Below are 12,007 nucleotides of genomic sequence, written 5' to 3' on the forward strand. Positions count from 1 at the left end.
AAGTAACTCTTGGCTAGACATGGGAATTGGGGTCACTATCCTTGTCTAATAACCATATCTTGACAATTATGAGGAACCAAACTCATTAAGTTTACTTCTATACTTGAAGTATGTTAAATGGTTTAGTCAACATCAACCCATAAGGTCCAACCTCACTACTAATTAACCTAGTAGTAGGCTAGTGTCAATGGCTATCAAATTGACCACTAAGGGTTCCCAAATCATCAAATCCATTAGACCCAATAACTCAAGTTTACCTAATTCCCTTAGCCTAGGCCAAGAGTAAAGAGAACTACTCCATAATTAAAGGAAACATTTCATCAAACACATGGTAAGCATTAATAAAAGTCATATTCAATTTGCAATTAAATTGGAACTAACAAGTACCCACTAACAATTATCAACATACAATTACTCAAACAACACAATTAATCATGAAAATCATCAATGTAACATTAGCAATTCAAGGTTCACAACATTCATGAAATGGGTATAAAATGACAATTGATAAGAAATTATAAAACTAACACAAGATCTAAGCAAAATTATACTAAGGAATTCAAATTAAGCAATTAAACTAGTAATTAACAAGATCCAATTCAGAATTCAACAAGGGGAGATCAAATCAAAGCTAGATCTAGAGAAGAACAAGGGTTTCTCTCTCTAGAAGAACAAGAACCAAAAACTAGCTAAAAATTGTGTCTAAGTGTAAAATGAATGATCCCCCCCTTTCCCCTAGCATCCTTGGGTCTTTTCCATGTAGAAACAGCTTGAATTTGGGCCTCTTGAGCCTCAGAAATCACCAGGCACGATTTTTTTAACGAGGTCATGTGCAGCTTATCACGCGTACGTGCCATGCGTGCATGCGCGCCAATTGTTTTTGTGATCCACGCGTGCGCGCCATGTACGCGCGCGTGCCGGTGTGGATTTTCCTAATCTGCGCGGATGCGTCCATCCTTGCGCGCCGCTTCCAGCTATCCACATCCACGCGTGCACGCGAGGTGCGCGTGCGCGCCCATGCTGGAATTCCCAAAATCCAAATCTTCATGTTTCTTCCTCTTGTGCATGCTTTCTTTCTCTCTTCTAGGCCATCCTTGCCCTATAATTTTTGAAATCATTCAACAAACATGTCATGGCATCGAATGGTAATAGAAGTGGATCAAAATAGAGAAATTTTAAGGAAAAAGAATAATGTTTTTCATCATGAAGCAATATTAGGAAGAGAACACAAAACCATGAAATTCTTGTGAATATGTGTGAGAAAAATTGACAAAAACCCCCAAATTCTATACAATATAAACCACAAAATTGGGGTTTATCAGCCTCTCGACAAGTGCTTCTTTAATGTCACTAGCTTGACACTTGATTGTTGAATCTTCTTCCTCTTCTTCCAGTTGGTTAAGAGAAATGTCTCCAAGGAGGGAAAGGTGAAAATTAGTGCCCTTGATATAAATTCTTCCGAACAAGCTTTCTTTTATTGTGATTAACTTGATTCACCATGCTTGTTGGTGTAGAGGTTGGATTATTTTTTTTTACCTTCTTATTTTCATGGATATTTTCTTCTGTTTCTTGGTCACAATCCCCTTTTCAGTGCTTTCCTTGGTTTTCTTTACTTCTTTGATTTCAAAATTTGGGTGTTGTGTGATGGTTAGAGTGTACCCTTCATCAAGAACTTTGTGAATTGGTGGTTCAATAAATTCACTCTCTATGCCAGTCTCTACTTAATTAGAGTGTAGATTCCCATAATTTTTTTCATCACTTACAACCTCCTTTGTTTGTGCATCTTCCTTCTTTATTTTTGCATCTCCCGCTTCTTCCATGTGTAAGGGTGGAAAGTTCTCTAATTCCTTGGAGTATAAACTCCTTTGATTGATTTCCTCACTTTCTTTTATAGGATCTTGCATTATATCTCTTGGGAAGATATTTGCTTGTTCTTCTTTCTGGGACTTGATAATTGACTGCACATGTTTCTCTATATTTTTGACACTCGTCTTTATGTCATGTGTAACAACCCTAGTTTCTAGAAATTAAATAATTAGTTATTTGTGATTTATTTTATTTGATGATAATTTTATTTTAAGAAAATTATTTTACTAAAAGTAATTAAATGGGATTTCATCATAATTGGAGTTTAAATAAATTAGAATTTTTATATAATCTTTATTGGATATTTGGTATAATTGAAATTATAATTTTGGTAATTGAAAAATAAGAAAGAATTGTATAATTTAATTTAAATAAATTCTATTTTGAATGAATTATGTTATTAATTTGAACTCCTGGGGAATTAATTTACTAGAAATGATTAGATTAATTTTTATAAACACTTTATGTTTAAGTCAATTAATATTTATGTACCATTTTTATTATAATTAATTATTTTATAAATTGAAATTAAAGTTTCGGAGATAGAAAAATAATAGAGATTTATATGATTTAATCTAGAAAATTGATATTTGAATTTAAATTGTACTTTACAAAATATAATTAACATGTTCATTTTATATTTTAAATTAGAAATGATTGATTGAACTTAGCAATATGATGATAAGTAATGTTCCTAAATATTTTTAATAGAGTACATTTGATTTTAAAATTACTCTACCCTTTAATTTTATCAAAATATCTATTCATATCTATCCATATTCTTTTATAAAATCACTAATTCCTAAACCTAAATTCCCAAAGTGAATCAGAAACCCTAATTCCCAAATTGGAAACCCTAATTCTTCCCAAACCTAGCCGCCGAAACCCTACTCCAATTGCGCTCTTCTCAAACCCAGCAGCCGTGATACCAACCTTTCCCTTTCTCAAATCAGTCGCAACAGTAAAGGGGGAAGGGATGCAAAAGAAAAACGGACCGAGAGAGAGGAGGCGGAGCTACGATCAGAAGTGGAGGTGAGCCACGCTGCTGCCTCCGTTCAGCCCACCGCCACTGCGCCGTCTTTGTCGCAGCCACTCCCGCCAGAACTCATGCCGCCGATTTGTCGCTCGAGGAGCCGCCATTTTTGCTCGTCGTTTCCCCCCAGAGTCGTCGCCGTCGAGGGCCAGCAGAGGAAGAGAGAACGACCGCGAGCCAGGTTCACCAGCGAGGAGAGGGACTGTGGCACGTCACCGTTGCGACTCATTTCACGACCATCACGGCGAGGGCTCTGTTGCCATCGTCCCAACGTCGCCGTTCGTGCCCCTTTGTCGCCGTCGCTGTTCTGCCCGGCGTCGCCAGTGTTGAGGTCAGCCACTCCACTACCACCGTCGAGCCTTGTTGGAACTGGTGTTGCTTCTGGAGGTTTGGAAGGGAGGCTTGCTCGGATCTGCTTCTGGTCTGGTTCTCGCAGTTGTGGGAGTCTCTGCTACCATCAGAGCTGCCATTGAAGTTATTGATTTGGTTCCAATTCCTCCATTTTTGAGACCGTGAGCTTTAATCCTTACTCTGCTTCTATCCTATTCCTATGTCTTTCACCTGTTCTAACTAAGGAAACCTATGTTTTTGTTCAGTGCTGCTACTCTATTTTCCCTGTTTACTGCTAGAACTATCATAGGGGATACTGTTGATGCCATCAGGAAACTGTTAGAGCTGCTGTTGTTGCTGATGCAAGTTAGAACGAAATTGGAGTCACGTTTAATTTTGTGGGTTTCGACTAACTGAGGTAGGGGATTTATTTTAAAGTTAAACGTTTTTAATTTAGAATGCCTACAAAGTTATTTGGATAAGTGCAAATGGTTAACAATGGTTAAGAATTTCTTAATTGACATGAATGACTTGAAATGCATTTGAAATTAGTTAGTTAGTTGTGATTATTCTGAGCTGTGACTGGAATTAGATGCTGTTGTGAACAATTAATTTTACAAGGTTAACTTTGGTTAATGCTATGACTGATTTTAATGGATTTGTTGACAATTCTGATTTTATGTGATATTGCTGAATTGGTTGAAATGTGGCTGTGAATGGTGATTCATTTGATAATACTTGTTAAATTGAAATTTGAAGAGTTAACTATTGAAAAGTTGTCGTAATGATAATTGATGAGCTGAGTTAGATTTGTGTTTGGTTTGGGATTATTGTGATGATGGTTGAGGTTGTAAAATTTGGAGTAAGTTTGATGATGTGTTAGTGCTTCAATTGGATTATTGAATTCAGCTTAAGGCTGTGAATGTCTTTGGGCTTTGTTGTGAATGTTTGAAGTTGTAATTGATATTGTTTTCTCTGATATGGATGGAATTGTTGAAAAGTTCTGACTCTATGTGATTATAATGAATTAGTTGAGTTGTGTGGCTGAAATTATGATTGGAATGATTGAGATTTTTGATTGGAACTTTGGTTGAATTTGTTGATTTTGTGAGATTGAATTATAAATTGTTTGATGAGAGATTATGGTGATTTCGGTATTTTGATGGGTCAAATTGAAACTATTACTGTTGAGTTGGTTTATTGTAATGGGTTTAGTTAGTGATTAATTGAAGTTGGGCTTAAGGAATAATTGGAAGATTGAATCTTAAAATGTTGAACTAGTTACTGAAAATCTGATTTTTGAGATTAAAAGATGACTTTGGAAGTGAATCAGTTATTCAACGATAATCGAAATGATATGAGAGTAAAGGCTGAGTAAACTGTAATTAAAGTTGTTGTTGGGATTCAATTTTGGGATGTTTGAATTAACTATAGAACTAGTTAAGATTTTTCAAAGTTAAAATGTAAAACTTGATTTTCTACATTACTTTTAAATGAAGCTGGAGACTTTGAAAATCTATAACTAATTTTGTGATGATCAGAATTGCGTGAGACCAAATCTGGATTAAGCTTTGGGATATAGGAAGCTGGACTGGTGAATTTGAGGCTTTTTCATTAAGTTTATGATTTATGGTAAATTTTTGAATTAGGAATGCCAAATCTGGTTTTCTGCAGGACGCTTAAGACATCAGCAAATTGTTTCCTCTATTAAATATTCTCCAGTTTGAATTTTGAAATGGAACCAATTTTAAATGAAACTCTGGTCCTAGTACTTTAATTTCATAAGAATTTAGAATTGTTAGAGTTGTGGTTTTAAAGATATGAATTTTTAAAGTAAGATGTATTATGCAGTAAAAATCAGGTTTTGTTTTCTAAGTCAGTAACTTTGAGCCTTTATAATTTTTAATTCTGGAATTATATTGAGATGCAACCAATTGGAGGTGAAATTTGAGTATGGTTAGTATATATGATTTAAATTTCAGGGTTTTCCATGTTTTAATCAGTGAGTTATGGGACTTGGAAGAGGTTGTGTTCAATGATTTGTAAAACAGATTTCAGCAGAAAATTACTTAACTTTCAAGCTACGTAAATCCTTCATTAAAAATGGTATGACCCTGGAACTAATTGAGAAAGAAATTTGGATAAGTTATGTTTAACCACATTAATTTTGAAGGTTGTTGGATTTAATTTGGATTTTATATGAAATTTCGAATGTTGTACGCTGCTGCTGTCTTCTGGTTTTAAGGCACTATAGAGCAGTCACGGTTTTGCTTATATTCCCGAAGCTAGAGCTAGCGAAAAACTGTGATTTTTAGTTTAATAGGAAGCTTAATCCGAGACGGATGCGTGGATATAAGGTTTACATAATTCCGAATTCGTTTGATATTTTTAAAATAAAACTGAAATTAGACTGCCGATGTTGTTTTGATGATTACTTGGATATGGAATTTGAGAAATAGATTTTCTATACTATTATCAAATGTTTTTGAGAATTTATTGTTGTGGCAATTGTTGAGAAAGGTTTGATGAGATATTGAGAAAGAGGGAACCCGTAAGGGTGGTTAAGTCCGAGTTTTAGGGGAGGTGCTGTCAAAATTTTATAAAAATCTGAGGTTTTATTCGAAAAGTCATTTTAAAAGATTTGAACTTGAAAAATTATATTATTTGTGTTTTATCTAAATAAGATAAGAATTGTACTATTTTGAATTTGGAATTATCAAGGAAAGGTTTATGTTTCAAGTTTGAATTATTAAAGAAAGGAATTATGTTTTGAATTCAATTTAATACGAAAAGAGTTATGCTTTGGGCTTGAAATAAAGGATTACTTTTCAGGAGTTTGGTGAATTTTATAATATTTGAATCCGAATGGTAAAGAGAAATGGTTTGAGCCAAGATATTGTAAAAGTGAAAGATGTAAAGTTTGTATAGTATGATTGAACAGAGAAAGAAAGAGGTATTGCATAAGAATGTCAAAGTGATGATGAATAATGAGAATGAGAATGATTATGTGATGATTTGTTGCTTAAGGCAATCCAAGAGATATTTATTTGTTGCTTGAGGCAACCCAAGAGATGTGTTTATTCATTTGTTGCGTTATGGCAACTCCTGAGATATTTGTGTGATCATCTGCTACATTGAGGCAATCAGATAGATAGTGATGTGACCATTGAGAACGCTTTCTTACGGTACAGTTACATATTTTATTTCTGTAAGGCAGAGGGGTTATTTCTTGCTACAGAAGTACCGTGACCACCTGTTCCATTTCTGTAGTGGCAGAGGGGTTATTTCCTGTATACAGAAGGTGTGTCGGTATACATCCCTGCAGTGACAGATGTGTTATTTCCTGCGTGCAGTGGACCCTGTGGTGGCAGAGGGGTTATTTCCTGTACACAGGGGTATAGCCAATAGGAAAGTCTTACCTGGTCAGAGGACTCTGGGTAACGTCGGGAGCGGGTATGTAACCGACAAATGAGCTCATTACCTGCACTAGGGCTAGACATGCATAATCCTTGTTTGCGCATCTGCATTTGATTGTGTTTGCTTGTTTTATTTCTTTGTAATTGTGTTGCTTGTCTTGTGATTTGTTTGTATGTTGAATTAAATATCTTGCTTGTACTTTTAGTTTCTGAATGTTTTAAAGAGATTAATAATTGACGTTATGATTAAGAATTAATTAAGTGGCTGAAAAATGATTGATATAATTAATCTTGTCATTGAGATCTGTTTTGAGTTTAGAGTCTTCGAAAGAGGTGATCAATTAGTTAAAGTAAAGCTAAGAGTATATTCAAAAGGTTTGATGAAATATAGCTTTCTTGAGTATGTTAATTATTTGTATTTTATTTCATTACTTTTACGGCATTCCCATTCCCTACTGAGAACGTGTGGTTTGTTCTCACCCCAAAATCTTCCACCCTTTCAGTGATACAGGTTCGAAGATTCAGTTTGAAGCTACGGGCGATTCTAGAATTCATTTATGAGTTAAGTTTATGACTTGAGTTTCTTTCATAGAATTCCCTCGCCTTTGTAGCTTTAGTTTTTATTTTATGCAGAGGGATAGAAGTTGTACCTGAATTTTATTTAAACTCTTTTGTATAATATTTATTATTACTAATAATTACGTGATTATTATTACTGGGTGATGTTTGCTATATGATTTTAATTAATAAAAACAAAATTTTTCCTGAAATTTTCTATAAAAGTAAATCGTGATATCAAACTAAAGGTTCAATAGTAAATAGTTAATAAAGGAAAGCAGGTTAGTAACGCCTTACTTTCGGTACGATCATGACGTTCTGGAAGTTGGGTCGTTACATCATGTATGAATTCTTTCATGAGAAGCTCAAGATCTGATGGTACTTGATATGAATAAGGAGACGATGGCTCTTGATATGAATAAGAAGGAGATGATGATTCTTGATAAGAGTAAAAAGATGATGGTCCTTTGTATGAATAGGGAGATAGTGGCTCTTGATATGGGTAGAAAGATGATGGTTCTTGATATGGATAGAGAGGTGGTGGTTCTTGGTATGAATATGGAGATGGTGGTTCTTGATATGAATATGGAGATGGTGGTTATTGATAGTTAGAACATGGAGCACTGAAGTTTCTTTGGTTTTGACTTTGCTAACCAAAATTTGGGTAGTTTCCCCATTCATAATAATATGAATCACTCCTTGGGTGTGAGTTGTGATGACAAGTCATCTTAGCCTAGTTTCACTAGCCTTTTTCTTTTGTTTTCAATTGATTTATGCACTGTCTTGAGCCATAAGCAAGCCAATTGGGTAGATTTTCATGCTTCCTTTGATTTAATCAACCATAGATGAATTAATGCAATTTCATGAGGTTTTATGCTATAATTGTCACATATTATGAAAGAATGAATATCTCATGATTTTGAGCATAGCTTTGATGTGTTTGGTTGATTAATGATAGGTGAAGAAAGCTTGGAGAAAGGTTGAAGCAAGAAGGAATGGCTAGGAGGAAGAGAGGACAAAAAAGTTTGAGCAAAAGTTTGCCTCAAACTTTAGCTCAAACTTTTGGAATAAGTGAAAATGAACCAGGGAGCAAAAAGCTGGACCAAAAGTTTGCCTCAAACTTTTGTGCAAACTTTTGGGCAAAAAGCTGGACCAAAAGTTTGCCTCAAACTTTCTGGCAACTTTTGGCATCACAAATCAACACCCTGGAGAACAAAAGTTTGCGCCAACGTTTGCCTCAAACTTTTTGGCAAACGTTGGCGCATGAACAACACACCCTGGAGAGCAAAAGTTTGCGCCAACGTTTGCCTCAAACTTTTTGGCAAACGTTGGCGCCATGAGTATGCAAGGGGAGGCCAATGTTTGAGCAAAAGTTTGACCCCAAACTTTTGCCCAAACGTTGGTATCAGCAAAATGGGGTGGCTGATGTGAAAAGTTTGAGTAAAAGTTTGCCTCAAACTTTTACTCAAACTTTTACTCAAGCTTTCATGATTCCAAACCCGGTTCAATTCGGTTCTTCTCCAAACACCAAGAGCAATCAACCAAGGCCTCTATCAAACCAATTCCATCAAGAGCAAAGGCCCAATTGAAGTCTTGAAGACCATTTGAAGAAAGTGTATAAATAGCATAGGATTTAAGTTTTCGGGGAGCTTTCTTTTTGGTTTTGATTAGTACACTTAGTAGAGAGCTCACTTTACATTTCTTGGCATTGTTATTTTAATTCAAGAGAATTTGGGAGGAGAATTGATCTCTCTTCTTCCTTGTTCTTGCCCAGCACTCTTTACTTTTCTTGTCTTGGATCTTGCGTTGAAGAATTGAAGGAAATCTGTTTCAATCTCATCCTGAGATTTCTCTGTTTCATTTTACTGCATAATTGAATTTCCATTTGGTTAATTGCTTCTGTCTTCTACTTTCTCTGCAATTTTCAATTCTTCATTTCCCTTGCAATTGTTCTTGTTGGATCTAGGAAGGCATTGAGATCTAGACTTGGTTTTCTAGTCTCTTGGGTCCTGAGATCCGGATTTCCCATTTCCCATTCTCTGTTTACTACTTTTCAAGCTCATTTACATTTTTGTTTTATGATCCGGTTCAATTCAAGTCATCCTTTACTTCTCTGCTTGTTGCAATTTTACTTCTCCTTGTTTAATTTCTGCAAATCCGATTCCCAATTCCCTTTACAATTCAAGCCATTTACATTTCTTGCACTTTAAGATTCTACAATTTACATTTCTTGCGTTCTAAGTTTCTGCCATTTAATTTCTTGTTCTTTAAGATTCAGCACTTTAAATTTCAGTTCTCTTTAAATTCAATGCAATTTACCCATTCCCTTTGCTTTCCATGCAATCTAAATTCTGCAAATTACAAATCACTCAACCAAATCTTGATTCGCTTGACTAAATCAACCACTAAACTAAAATTGCTCAATCCTTCAATCCCTGTGGGATCGACCTCACTCCCGTGAGTTTTTATTACTTGATGCGACCCGGTGCACTTGCCGGTTAGATTTGTGTGTTTGGAATTCGTTTTCCAAAAATACACATCAAGTTTTTGGCGCCGTTGCCGGGGATTGATTAGATTGACAATGATTAAGTGAAGTGGTGATCTAGATCTAGCATTTTTATTTTCTATTTCTCAAATTTTTGATTAACCCACTAACTGTTTGAATTTTTGCTTAAGCTAACTAGAACTTCATTCTAGCAATAGATTGAAGTGCTACTGGTTTTGTGCGTTTCTTATGTTCTGCTTGTATGTCAGGTACAAGGAGAACCATACCCACCTCTCAGGAGCAAGACGAAAGAACTCTTAGGAGGTTAAGAAGAGCTGAAAGAGGGAAAAATATTGTTGGAGAAGAGGAATCAGAAGAAGAATTCCAAGATATGGAGGAACATTCAACCAATCCACCTGGTGGAGCAGACAACAACAATAACAACCCACCCCAGAGGAGAGTTTTGGCCTCCTATACCTTCGCAAATGCTAGACATTGTGGAAGCAGCATTCTCACCCCTAATGTCAATGCAAATAAGTTTGAATTGAAGCCACAACTCATTACATTGGTCCAAAACAACTGCTTGTTTCGGGGAGGACCATTGGAAGATCCAAATCAACATCTATCTACCTTCTTAAGGATTTGTGACACTGTCAAGTCCAATGGCGTGAATCCTGAGACCTACAAGCTTCTGCTGTTCCCGTTCTCATTAAGGGACAAGGCCGCACAATGGCTTGAAACTTTTCCTCAAGGAAGCATCACTAGCTAGGATGATTTGGTGACTAAATTTCTAGCCAAATTCTATCCACCTCAAAGAGTCATCAGGCTGAAAACTGAGGTGCAAACATTCCCACAATTGGACGTTGAAAATCTGTATGAAGCATGGGAGAGATACAAGGCTCTGCTGAGGAAATGTCGACCAGAAATGTTCACTGAGTGGGACAAGCTAAAGAACTTCTATGAAGGACTCACTCTAAAGGCTCAAGAATCACTTGACCACTCAGCTGGAGGATCATTGCAACTGATGAAAATAGCAGAAGAAGCTCAAAATCTTATTGACATGGTGGCCAACAATCAATATTTCTTTGCTCACCAAAGAAATCGCCAACCATCACAAAGGAGAGGAGTAATGGAGTTAGAAAGAGTGGACTCAATCTTGGCTCAAAACAAGATGATGCAGCAGCAAATTCAACAATAATTTGAGCAAATGGCCAAGAGGATTGATATCCTCCAAGTTGCAGCAGTTAACACAAGCCAACCATCATCCACATGGGAGCAAAATGAAAAAACTCAAGAAGAACAACAACAAGAGCAAGTACAGTATATGCACAACCAAGGACCAAATGAAGTGTATGGTGATACATACAATCCATCCTGGAAGAACCACCCAAACCTCAGATGGGGAGATAATCAAACCCAAAACCAACAACTATGGCAGAGGAACTCAAACCCAAACAACCCAAGAAGCAACCAAAACCACAACCAGCAGTAAACTAACCAGAACCCCTACAGAAAACCTCAAAACAACTACCCCAACCCCAACCAATACCAGTCCAATAACCAATCCACCAACCAAAATGCCTACCATCCATCACCCACATCTCACAACCCACCACAAGCATCACCTGAAGCTCAAAGAATCACTAACTTGGAGACCTTGATAGACAAAATGCTGAAACACCAGGAAATGACAACCAAGAATCATGAAGCCTCCCTGAAGAGCCTAGAGAGGCAGATGGGGCAAATCTCCAAGCAGATTTCTATTGAGAGACCTTCAAGCTCACTGCCAAGTGACACAATTCTAAATCCTAAGGAAGAATGCAAGGCAATACAATTAAGGAGTGGGAGAACATTGATGAGCAATAATGACACTACAAAGAAGCAAGCAGAGAGCAACAAAAGGCCAAAATAAGATGAGGAGCAAACAAAGGAAGATGAAGCCAAGGATCAAGAGGTGATGCCAAGCAAAAGCACTGAGAAACTCAAAGAGAAAAGTAACCAACCACACAGTTCAAAAGAGGTGAGTCAGGGACAGCAGCAAGTAGGAAAGAGCATCACACCTACACTGCCATATCCCCAGAGATTCAACAAAGAGGATAAGGACCAACATTTTCACAAGTTCCTTGAGACTTTCAAAAAGCTGGAAATCAATATTCCCTTTGCTGAAGCACTTGAGCAAATGCCTCTGTATGCCAAGTTTTTGAAGGAGCTTATCAATAAGAAAAGAAGTTGGGATGAGAAAGAAACCATACAACTTACTGAAGAATGCAGAGCCTTGATTCAAAAAGGGCTTCCTCCTAAGCTTGAGGACCCAGGGAG

General features: G+C 36.5%; 1 long non-coding RNA gene across 2 annotated transcripts; it reads left to right on the top strand.

The window, feature by feature from the left end:
- Positions 1-2,681: 2,681 nt before the first annotated feature.
- LOC112750470 (uncharacterized) lies at positions 2,682-9,096 on the top strand. Of its 2 annotated transcripts, XR_011872141.1 has the most exons (4): positions 2,682-3,411; positions 3,496-3,647; positions 7,149-7,206; positions 8,162-9,096. It is a non-coding gene; the product is annotated as an uncharacterized lncRNA (long non-coding RNA). The 2 variants fall into 2 exon arrangements; XR_003175845.3 differs by lacking the exon at positions 8,162-9,096 and having other exon boundaries at positions 7,149-7,415.
- The last annotated feature ends 2,911 nt before the right edge of the window (positions 9,097-12,007 follow it).

Source organism: Arachis hypogaea, chromosome 15, assembly GCF_003086295.3.
Source record: "Arachis hypogaea cultivar Tifrunner chromosome 15, arahy.Tifrunner.gnm2.J5K5, whole genome shotgun sequence".
Lineage (NCBI taxonomy): Eukaryota > Viridiplantae > Streptophyta > Magnoliopsida > Fabales > Fabaceae > Arachis > Arachis hypogaea.